General features: G+C 42.8%; 1 pseudogene; it reads right to left on the bottom strand.

The window, feature by feature from the left end:
• Nucleotides 1-6,308: 6,308 nt before the first annotated feature.
• LOC108705536 lies at nt 6,309-10,459 on the bottom strand (annotated as a pseudogene).
• Nucleotides 10,460-12,032: the final 1,573 nt, after the last annotated feature.

Genomic DNA, 12,032 nt, shown 5'->3' with positions numbered 1-12,032 from the left:
CAAAGGCTTATGCAACAGGCCAGCAGAACAAGGGCCCTTGTAAAAGGCCATCAGAACCATGAGCCAAGGGCCATGGAAAAAGGCCAGCAGACCCATTAGCCATGGACCAAAACAAGGGCTCTAACCCAAGCCAAGGCCATAATGAAAGCCAGAGGCCACACAAACCCAGTTCCCTGGCGAGAGGCCCAAGGCCTGTTAAGAGCAGAGTCATAAGAAAGGAAGGAGGTGCCATACTGCTTGAGCAGTGCAACCTCTAGCCCAGTGATCCCCAACCAGTAGCTCGTGAGCAACATGTTGCTCACCAACCCTTTGGATGTTGCTCCCAGTGGCTCCAAAGCAAGTGTTTATTTTTGAATTTTGGGTTTGGAGGCAAGTTTTAGTTGCATAAAAACCAGGTGTACTGTGAAACAGAGCCTCCTGTAGGCTGCCAATCCACATAGGGGCTACCAATAGCCAATCACAGCCCATAACTGCAACTTTCAGGAGTTTTTTACATGCTTGTGTTGCTCTCCAGCTTATTTTAAATTTGAATGTGACGCTCTAGCCAATCCTGGAGGTGCTTTAATAACATGAGCCAATATAACTTCTGTGTCTGCACAGAAGATGCAGGTTCACCCATACAAAGCTTAAAATATTAAACAGCAATAGCAATGGGGCCGAAAGGCTCACCTGCACCTTACCAGATAGTGACGAATTAGCTGGATGGAAACTCCAGCCAAAGCCCTGATAGCTCTCAGCTGAGGGACATAATTAGCTAATTAGCATGCAGACTTCCCAGTGCACTGAGCATTTTAAAACTCAGTGGAGAATCATACTCAGCTTCAGGCTGTTATAACTAGCCCATATGCAGACCCATTGCCCTTTTGCAGAAGTTCTGTAAAGCCTCATGTAACTCAAAAGAAAAGGGGAGCCCCAAAAGCTCACAGGTAACCATGTGGGAAGCCCACACCTATGTCTGTTCCCAAAAAGCACTAGATTGAATCTTGTGCCTCGCTGGGCATATAGCAGGGGGGCTATTTCAGCACAGGGCTAGGACCATGGATATGCCCACACCTGCACTTCTTCCCAATAAGTGATAATTTACAGATTATGTGTCTTGAGGCATCAGGTAAAATCTTCTCCATTACCTGGGAATCATCCCTCTGTGTCCACATAGAGGTAAAAAATAAACAAAAAATACAAAAGAAAAAACTGTTTGATTTCTCTCAAAATTCACCAAAAATAAAAAAAGAGTGAGGAGGGAGATCCTACTTCCCTGTCCAGTAGGACAAAAAAAATAAATGTGCTGAGGAGGAAGTCATGTGGTCTTATAGGTCATGATTAATTTTGATTGGCTATGTTATAGGTCCTACCCCCAGGTCTGGGAGGAGCAATGCACCATGTGTACTGACATGGAGGGACGTAGAAGAAAAAATTGTTTCTGTCCTACAGTACAGTGAGCTGAGAGCTGTCAGCTCCCCTGCACAGCCTGGGAATTCAGGGAGCAGGAAGTGGAAGGGAAGTGAAAGGGAGAGATAATTAGTTTTTTCTGCAGAAATATTCAATAAAACAGTCTGAAACACTACTTTTTTTAAGCACAATTCTTCTATACGTACGTTCTTATTAGTGAACAAGATGCTTCCTCTGCTGGGCAGCTCTGGTTATTGCATTATAGGTGAAAAAACTAGTGCAATATAGTGAAAATCCGGATTATTCATACCCCTGGCATGGCACATTTAAAGGGAAACTACTGTATATCCATCTTAAGAATGGGATTTAACAATCATTATTTCCTGTTAAAGGGAAAATTAAACTCTTGGCAGGACACAGACAGTGTTAAGGCAATTTGCAATTGGTCTTAGAAATGAGACAGCAGCGGTTTAACTGTCAATCTAGAAAACAGACAATAAAATATGTAGCTGCGGTCAATAAATATTTTTGCTGTTAGACACTAACCCAAGCAACCTAACAGAAGTTTCACCACTGTGAATATTTGTAGATTTTTTATAGATGCCTTGGAATTGATAGTTTCCTATTTACACACAAAGGAGAAGATATATGGTCTTTGTTTTATTAACAAAAATACAAAAGATACAAAGTAAAATAGATCTTCATTTAGAAGTATTACAGGAGGTACAACTGGGGGATCATCCCAGCCACTCTGGGATACAAAATACCAGCGTAACTACCGGGGGAGCAGGGGGTGCGATTGGGCCAGGACCCGCACCCCCTCAGGGCCCCCCGGCAGCTCACACGCCACTCTCTCCTTAGGGAAATGCAGCCGTTTCTGGCCGTACAGAGGGGGCGGGGCCCGGCTGCACGTCCCACGCCAGGGCCCGCCCCCCTCTAGTTACGTCTCTGCAAAATACAAACAGATGTTCGGATACTCATACTAAACAGGTCCCCTTAGCAGAACTGGCTAGTCCAGGACAGCTTGTAGGCTAGTTCGATCTGTGCTAGTCACTACATGCAAAGTCATGATGAGAACCTCTGTAGATTTATGAAGTGAACCCTATCTCACAAGGCCAAATAGACCTATCTGAATATTTACCACTAGCCTCTTTGAGGTCACTCACCAGATATAGTGCCTGATGTTACAAGCACATAACCCTCAGCAGTACCTGGGCCAGCCCCATCCTATCTGCTGACCTCTCTAGAGCTAGCAGTGGACCTGGATATGACATAGTACACAATTTCAAGACTGCACAGGGCCTGCAGTGGCGAGTAGATTGATCTCTGTCTCTTGGTTAAGGGGAGGTGTGCACATGGAAGCAGCCTTGGGCAGCTGAATTGCACAAAAGCTGTTGGAAGCCAAGTGCTCCTTCAAGTACTCTCCCCCCATCTCCTCATATTCCTTGCGGCTGACCCATCCCTCCTCACAGTTCACATTCTGCAAGGCCCAACCTGATGCACCATGCCAGGCGCCCAGAACAGGATTAGGGATGTCGCGGACTGTTCGCCCGCGAACTAGTTCGCGCGAACATCGGGTGTTCGCGTCCGCCGAATGTTCGCGAACGTCGCGCGACGTTCGCCAATTTGGGTTCGCCTTAGCTGGCGCTTATTTTTGCCCTCTCACCCCAGACCAGCAGATACATGGCAGCCAATCAGGAAGCTCTCCCTCCTGGACCACCCCCACACCCCCTGGACCACTCCCCTTTCATATATAAACTGAAGCCCTGCAGCGTTTTTTCATTCTGCCTGTGTGTGCTTGGAAGAGCTAGTGTAGGGAGAGAGCTGTTAGTGATTTGAGGGACAGTTGATAGTAACTTTGCTGGCTAGTAATCTACTTGATACTGCTCTGTATTGTAGGGACAGAACTCTGCAGGGATTTGAGGGACATTTTAGGTTAGGTAGCTTTGCTGGCTAGTAATCTACCTTCTACTGCAGTGCTCTGTATGTAGCTGCTGTGGGCACTGCTGCTGATCTCTTCTGATCTCATCTGCTGACTGCTGCCTGTAACCCAATAGTCCTTGTAAGGACTGCTTTTATTTTCTTTTTTGTTTTTTTACTTTGCTACTATAAGAGCCCAGTGCTTTTAGTCTAGCTGTGTTGGGGAGTGGGACTGGTGTGCTGCTCCTAGTAGTTCAGCACCAACCAGAGTAATTTTTTTTTTTTTTAATATATATATATATTTTTTTATTTTACTTATCTCACTGTTCTTTAACGTGTCCAGTGATGTTTGCTGTTCTTCATAGTAGTGCACCAATAGTAGTGCACTTGCAGGCATTATTTGCCCAGTGTGTTCTTCAAACAACTGCCAGCTAGCTGTGTGAGCTTGTTCACATTCTGTCTAAATATCAATAATAATACCGTCTCCAGAAACACCACCTGAGTGACGTTTTTCAAGCAGCAATAATATATTCCATATCCACTACTGTATACGTTGCCCTTGCAGGCATTGTTTGCCCAGTCTTTAACCAAGTGCCACCTAGCTGTGTGAGCTTTTTCACATTCCGTGTCCAGAAACATCACCTGAGTGACGTAGTGTGATTTCTGCCCTTTACAGCACAAAACGCAGCGCTGTGTCAACAATGTATTTTTCAGAAACATTTTTGCCCTTGATCCCCCTCTGGCATGCCACTGTCCAGGTCGTTGCACCCTTTAAACAACTTTAAAATCATTTTTCTGGGCAGAAATGTCTTTTCTAGCTTTTAAAATTCGCCTTCCCATTGAAGTCTATGGGGTTCGCGACGTTCGCGAACCGTTCGCATTTTTGTCCGGAAGTTCGCGAACATGTTCGCGAACATTTTTTCCGACGTTCGCTACATCCCTAAACAGGATGAGAAGCCAGGGAAATCTGGAGATCAAAAAACAACGGTTATTGGGAAGAACCATTTCAAGACTGTACAATGGTTACTGGAAATACTACAGTACAAGTACATTGCTTGTGAGGACAAAGCACTATACTCCGTATTTTTAGATTTAAATGTGGTGGTTTTAGCCCTTTAGTGAGTTTGGAGCAACGACTAAAGGCCCGGCATGAAAGTGATGAAAAATTATATCTTTAGCTATGCCTATTCTATCCTATAATTAATGTAAGGCAATGGTTTCCAGACCCCTTGGATTCAGGGCCACCCTATATTTATATATTTGTTTTACTGGTTACATACTTTAGTGGGAGTGTTTGCGATAATCTCCCCTTTAAATAACTATCTGGTTTGGTAAGGGCACTTAAAGAAGCCCCCTGAACCATTTACTGGGTTATATATATATATATATATATATATATATATATATATATATATATATATATATATATATATATATATATATATATATATATATATATATATATATATATATATATATATATATATATATATATATATATATATATATATATATATATATATATATATATATTTTTTTTTTTTTTTGTGCACATTGTATTGCTGTGAGTGCCATCTGGGAATATGGTAAATAGTAGTGACCCCTACAGCTGCCCTGAGCTAATATCAAGGTTACAGATATTGATCACTCAATCACCCTGCTAAAGCTCCAGGGCAGCAACATGCACTCACCCCAAATTTCATAAATTCATATTTTGTGCATGCAACAGTACCATTCTTACTCCTAGACATCAATGAAATCTGACTATTGTACCTGAAAACTGGAGCCAAATGGTCTCATTTGCAGCAACTCTTTCTCCATCTTGCCCTTTATCCCAGAATACATAACATTGCCCCCTGTCAGGAACCAAAGCCAGACAGGGAGTAAAAAGCAGCCCACACACACACACACAGACATAGACAGACAAGACACAGACACACACAGACAGACAGACAGACAGACTCCCCTCCCTCTACCTCTCTCCTCAGAGCTTCGTCTGTCACAGAAACAAGACTGGAACTCTGATGCCTCCCAACCCGTCTGCTGGCCAATTAGAGGGACGTTGCCTTTCCCTGACTGGTCTGATAGAAAGGTGCATTGGATATTGGTCACTGGTACTAGACACTGCACCTAATTTTAGGTGAGATTTTGTGATTAAAAAAGTGATTTTCCTCTTGCCGCTCCAATATATACTGCATCGTTTCAGCCAGGCCAGCTTGGTCTTCTCCCATCAGTAAAGCTGAAACAGGATTTCTGGGACATGGATTCTCTCTGTGCCCAAATACATCTGGTGGTATTCTGCCACGTTAAACATATTCTGGCAGAGAAAGAAACATCTGTTATAGAAAGAGAAGAGACACACATTCAGCCCCTTGCACCACATGGTATCCATCCATGTATGTACTCTACTCCTGACCACTGTAAATAATAATCAGTCCCTGGATAAACGGACTTACAGGAAGCCAGCTGGAGAATGGCAGATTACTCACTACCAAAACACAAAGATATTGTACCTGGACAGCAGAAGCTGCTTTCTCTGTCTCCACCTGGTCCTCATTATAGGCAGTTTCCAGCTCGGAGATCCCCTCCATCGTGGAGCGGCTCTTCCATCACTGCAGGACATCTTCCACAAGCGCTGGGTAAGAAAGGCCTCCTGCATTGCACTGGACTCCACACACCCCTCACACGGACTGTTCACGCTGCTCCCATTCGGCAGACGCTTTCACGGCATTAAAGCCCGAACAACCAGGCTGCGCGAAAGCTTTTTTCCACAAGCGATCAGACTCCTCAACTCACTGCTTGCCCTCCCACTACATTCCAGACACACCTGAACTGTGAATTTAACTTTGTGAACTGTTAATTTATTTGCACAATTCTAAAGGTTTACACATGTATATATCAAATTTCTGCCAATATATTGCACATTTCAAATGTTTACATATTTATTGTGTATTTTAAGTGCCTTTTTCTGATATGTACTAGCTGGAGCCACGTTGTCTCGTCTCACTGTGTATTCGTATATTGCTGAGGTGACAATAAAGTTTACTTTGACTTTGTTCCCTTCCTGGTGGCTCTGGTGTCTGCAAGATACCCATAATCCCATCAATTGGCACTGAAGAATTCCATTTCACACCAAATGCTCCTGCGCATGCACCAACCTGAGGTTTGCTGTCCAACGCTTCCCCCAGTACTCGCTGCTTTCCATGCTTAATGGCCATGCCTAGCTTGTGTATGTAAGACTGGAGCTCCTCTGCAGAGTCCATGTTCAACTCCACCAGAGACTTGTGGAACTGCTCAACCTGACCATATTCCCGAAGCTCCTGTCAAGGAATGAAGGGATTAGAAAGAAGGATCTGGACCCATTCAAATGAAATTCTTTTCTTAAAGGATTACCAGCACTCAGGGCCGCTTCTGCCATGAGGCAAGGTGAAACCCTTGCCTCAGGCGGCAGCGAGCGGCCGGTTACAAGGGGCGGCAAAAAGCCGCCTCTTGTAACTTTAAGAGCCGAACTTCCGGGTTTTAACCCGGAAATTCGGCTCCGCTAGTGCAAAGAGCGCTATTGCGCTCAATGCACTAGCGATACTGCCCCCTGAAACCCGCTCCGATGCCAATTTTTAAGCGCGGAGCGGGAGAGGAGGGGGGCGGCATCTGGGCTGCTGCCTCAGGCGGCAGCAGCCCCAGAATCGGCGCTGCCAGCACTTTACATTAATGGTGATCAGTCCTGTGCATTGTGAGACGATTCCTCTGATCTGAATACCCAGTCGTTAAGTGAAGAAGGGAAGACTATAAATGCAGTTTTTAATACACGGCCCTTTCACAGAATAGACTGTGTGTATTGCTAACTGCTTAAAGGGGTTGTTCACCTTTCCAAACACTTTTTTTCAGTTCAATTGTTTTCAGACTGTACCCCAGAAATAAAGACTTTTTTTAAATTATTTTCCATTATTTATTTATTTTACCATTTTTTCCAAAATCTAAGTTTAAAGCTCCTGTCTCTGGTGTTTGAGTCTGGCAGCTCAGTAATTCAGGTGCAGATTCTAAACTGTTACAATTTGGCAACATTTAGTTGATACATTTCTCGGCAGCATCTCTATTAGTAACTATTGTATGAATTCTAACAGCTGCCTGTAATGAAACCCAGAGATAAGAAATGTATCAATGTCAATGATGTTTCTTAGGGGAAATACAATTTTTTGCTGTGCAATGTTTGCACAAAGGGGTAATTGACCTTTACACTAACTGTTAATATGATGCTGGCAGTGATAGTCTGACAATTTGCAACTGGATTTCAAAGTTTAGTTTTTTTGTGGTTTTTGAATGATTTTTTTGTGTAGCATCTCTCTTTCCGAAGCTGTCTGGTTGCTAGCATTCAATTTTCCAGCAACCAGGCCTACATAAGGTTCATTTTTTTTACTTTTGTTCCTAAAAAGTGACACGACTAAACTAACAAACGTTATCATCTCAAATGACTCTGCTACTTCGGTTCAAAGGTAAAAATATCCCCCTTTTGCTTGGGTTATTATTAAACAAAAATACTGAACATCTCAGTTGTCAAAAAATATATTTATATTGATACAGTTAGGTCATCTTTGGACAGAGACAACTTTTTTCTAATTTTGGTTCTGTACATTACCACAATGAATTTTAAATAAAACAACTCCGATTGCAGTTGAACTGCAGACTTTCAGCTTTAACTCAGTGGGTTGAACAAAAAGATTGCATAAAAATGTGAGTCTTTTTTTAACACAATCACTTCATTTTAGGGGCTCGAAGGTAATTGGACCATTGACTCAAAGGCTATTTCATGGGCAGGTGTGGGCAATTTCTTTGTTATGTCATTATCAATGAAGCAGATAAAAGCCCTGGATTTGATTTGAGGGGGGGGGCTTGTATGTGGAAGATTTTGCTGTGAACAGACAACATGCGGTCAAAGGAGCTCTCCATGCAGGTGAAACAAGCCAACCTTAAGCTGCAACAACAGGAAAAAACCCATCCGAGAAATTGCTACAATATTAGGAGTTGCAAAATCTACAGTTTGGTACATCCTGAGAAAGAAAGAAATCACTGGTGAACTCAGCAACACAAAAAGACCTGGACAGACGTCCACTGAAGACAACAGTGGTGGATGATCGCAGAATCATTTCCATGGTGAAGAGAAACCCCTTCATAACAGCCAAACAAGTGAACAACACTCTCCAGGAGGCAGGTGTAATGATATTCAGACGAGCTTAGAGGTGGGAGATTCAAATTTTAACATTTGCCAACCTAACCAAGTACAGCACAGCTTAATCCTACTGGGGTGGGAGCTCATGACAATTTGGGCTAAGTTCATATGATGTAGTTGTGGGGTTGGCACAACAAGGTTGATTGGCTGCATTAGGGTCTGAAAAGAAGCCTTGTGAACCAAAAAATCTAAAAAGCAAGCACAGGAGGGAGAGGAAATGAAGGAGAAGAGCAGAAGAGAAAGTTTTATAAACAAGAGGTGGTGCAGATCATCATGCCACAGACAGAGAGGGCAATATAGACATCAATTTCAAAAAGTTGTGTATTTCATAAGATGTGTCTTTAGTTTATAGTATACAGTACCTGTTGTCTCAGTTACCTGCACATACAGCAGTCTCTCTAGCCTGGTCTTGCTGCAACTTCTCTTCCCGACGGCGTGCGTTCCTGCTTCTCCTCGGAGGGAATGGCACTAGCGAGCAGCTTGGTGGAAAACGGCAGCTGCATTTTATACACATTTTCTTCATAGTAGTTAGGGCAGCGCCACTTTCCGAGCTCTGTCAAATGTAGGCACAATGTTACAGGTGGCTGCTGGATTTCTATTGCTGAGACTTAGGTTATGTAAAGAAAATTCTTACTGGGTTTTGTAACCAATAACATTTTTGCTCTTAAGTAGGAGACTAGTAAGTGATTTGCTGTTACTGTAGGTTACTAGGACTAGTGCAAGCCCTGTCACTTCTTTTTAATTATATTAATTTGTATCTCTGGGTTAACAAATCTATTGGGAGTCTAAATTATAAAACTGAAAAATAAAAAAACTTTTAGCTTCCATGTAATCCTCTGGAACATAGCAGTGCTCATGCAGGATCTCCTCCATGCGACTCAGAGTGATGGCAGACAGATGCCCCGGGTACTTTAACTGAAGCAGGCGCTGGAGGTAGGTAACAGAATGAAATCCTCCAATATTAATCCTTTTGCAATTTTTGGCATCCAACCTACAGGAACAGCAGAATACCCTTGATGATAAAACAAAGGCAGCTAAAGGGTAATATACATGTTGCAGAATCACAGAATCATGCAAGAGATCTAGGGGGGTGCTGACCCAAACCATTAGGCCCCCAATCCATCCTGCCATCTACAGCAAATAAGCAGGCAGGAGGCAAAGTTTAAAGTGCTGGGATTGATATGGGACCCCCATGGTGCAAGGTACATCACTGCCTTATGTCTAAAAGCAATGGCAAATGGAGTGGTTTGGATGTCATTATTTTTAATAGATAGGGGATAGTGTCAAAAGGGAGTTGTGTTGTGTCACACTAACCCATGTGACTTTTGAATGGCCACTAAAATGTCTACAAACCCCTAAAGTACATAACAGGTGAAGGGATAAAGAATACATACAGCTGTGTAATAGACAGATCATGCCACATTGAGCCTAAACTGATTTCTCACCTCCCTCTCAGTACAGACAGTATGTGAGTGCAATGGTAACCTGAGGACACTACAAGCCCACTGGCTGGCGACAGCTCCTTGTTCTTGTGATAGAAACTGTACAAGCCATCAATTCCAAAAGCCACAGTTTGGGCACCTGATAACACTCAACGAGTAGCTCAGACACCATCTGCCTCACGTGAAGTGCAGTGCATGGCGTCTATTGGATAATCCACACATTCCTGCAAGAAGAAATAGTAAAATGATTAGATATATTTGCTAGTAACACACACACAAAGACACCATCATTCTCTAATAAACCAGTTTGGATATGCACTCTATAAACATCCTTTCTTTTGACCCAACAAATGCAATACAGGCCTACAAAAATGAGTTGAAAATCAGCACAAAGTGGCTGGGAAATTATTCTTATGAGGAATAGCACCTGGTTTTTCCCTAACATAAAGCAAAGCATATATCAGGGTCACACCAAATCTACCATTTTCAGATTTGGCAGAACCCCGAATCCTTTGTGAAAGATTAGGCATAATACCAAACCAAATCCATACCCTAATTTCCATATGCAAATCAGGGTAAGGAAGGGATATAGGATATAGAATATGATATATGCAGATGATATACCAGTGTCTACAAAGATTTCACAATTATTAGGTATCAGCCATCAGATGAAGTGCTGCTTCACATGAGCATCTTATTTGCCTCTGACAAAGGGGCAAAACCAGGGAATGTCCATGCAAATTAGGGAGCCTTCCTTAGTAACATAGTAAGTAAGGTTGAAAAAAGACACATGTCCATCGAGTTCAACCTTTTTTTTTCTTTTTTTTTTATTAACTACCTATCTGCCAGTTGATCCAGAGGAAGGCAAAAAACCCATCTGAAGCCTCTTCAATTTGCCTTAGAGGGGGAAAAATTCCTTCCTGACTCCAAAATGGCAATCGGACTAGTCCCTGGATCAACTTGGACTATGAGCTATTTCCCATAACCCTGTATTCTCTTACTTGCTAAAAAGCCATCCAACCCCTTCTTAAAGCTATCTAATGTATCAGCCTGTACAACTGATTCAGAGAGAGAATTCCACATCTTCACAGCTCTCACTGTAAAAAACCCCTTCTGAATATTTAGGCGGAACCTCTTTTCTTCTAATCGGAATGGGTGACCTCGCGTCAGCTGGAAAGTCCTACTGGTAAATAAAGCATTAGAGAGATTATTATATGATCCCCTTATATATTTATACATAGTCATCATATCACCCCTTAAGCGCCTCTTCTCCAGCTGAACATCCCCAATTTGGCCAGTCTTTCCTCATAGCTAAGATTTTCAATACCTTTTACCAGCTTAGTTGCCCTTCCCTGTACCCTCTCTAATACAATAATGTCCTGTTTGAGTGATGGAGACCAAAACTGTACGGCATATTCTAGATGGGGCCTTACAAGTGCTCTATACAGTGGAAGAATGACCCCCTCCTCCCTTGACTCTATGCCCCTTTTAATACAGCTCAATACCTTATTTGCCCTTGCTGCTGACTGGCATTGCTTGCTACAGCCAAGTTTATCATCTACAAGGACTCCAAGGTCCTTTTCCATAATGGATTTGCCTAGTGCAGTCCCATTAAGGGTATAAGTGGCTTGGATATTTTTACATCCCAGGTGCATGACTTTACATTTATCAACATTGAATCTCATTTGCCACTTAGCTGCCCAGATTGCCAGTTTGTCAAGATCATGTTGCAAGGATGCCACATCCTGGATGGAATTAATTGGGCTGGATAGTTTTGTGTCATTTGCAAACACTGATACATTACTTACAACACCCTCCCCTAAGTCATTAATGAACAAGTTAAATAAAAGTGGACCCAATACTGAGCCCTGGGGGACCCCACTAAGAACCTTACTCCAAGTAGAGAATGTCCCATTAACAACCACCCTCTGTACCCGATCCTGTAGCCAGTTTCCTATCCACGTGCAAACGACTTCATTAAGCCCAACAGACCTTAGTTTAGAAAGAAGTCGTTTGTGGGGCACGGTATCAAACGCTTTGGCAAAATCCAAATAGAT

The sequence above is a fragment of the Xenopus laevis genome, chromosome 9_10L (genome assembly GCF_017654675.1).
Source record: "Xenopus laevis strain J_2021 chromosome 9_10L, Xenopus_laevis_v10.1, whole genome shotgun sequence".
Classification (NCBI taxonomy): domain Eukaryota; kingdom Metazoa; phylum Chordata; class Amphibia; order Anura; family Pipidae; genus Xenopus; species Xenopus laevis.
This window is presented reverse-complemented; position numbering and strand designations above follow the sequence as displayed.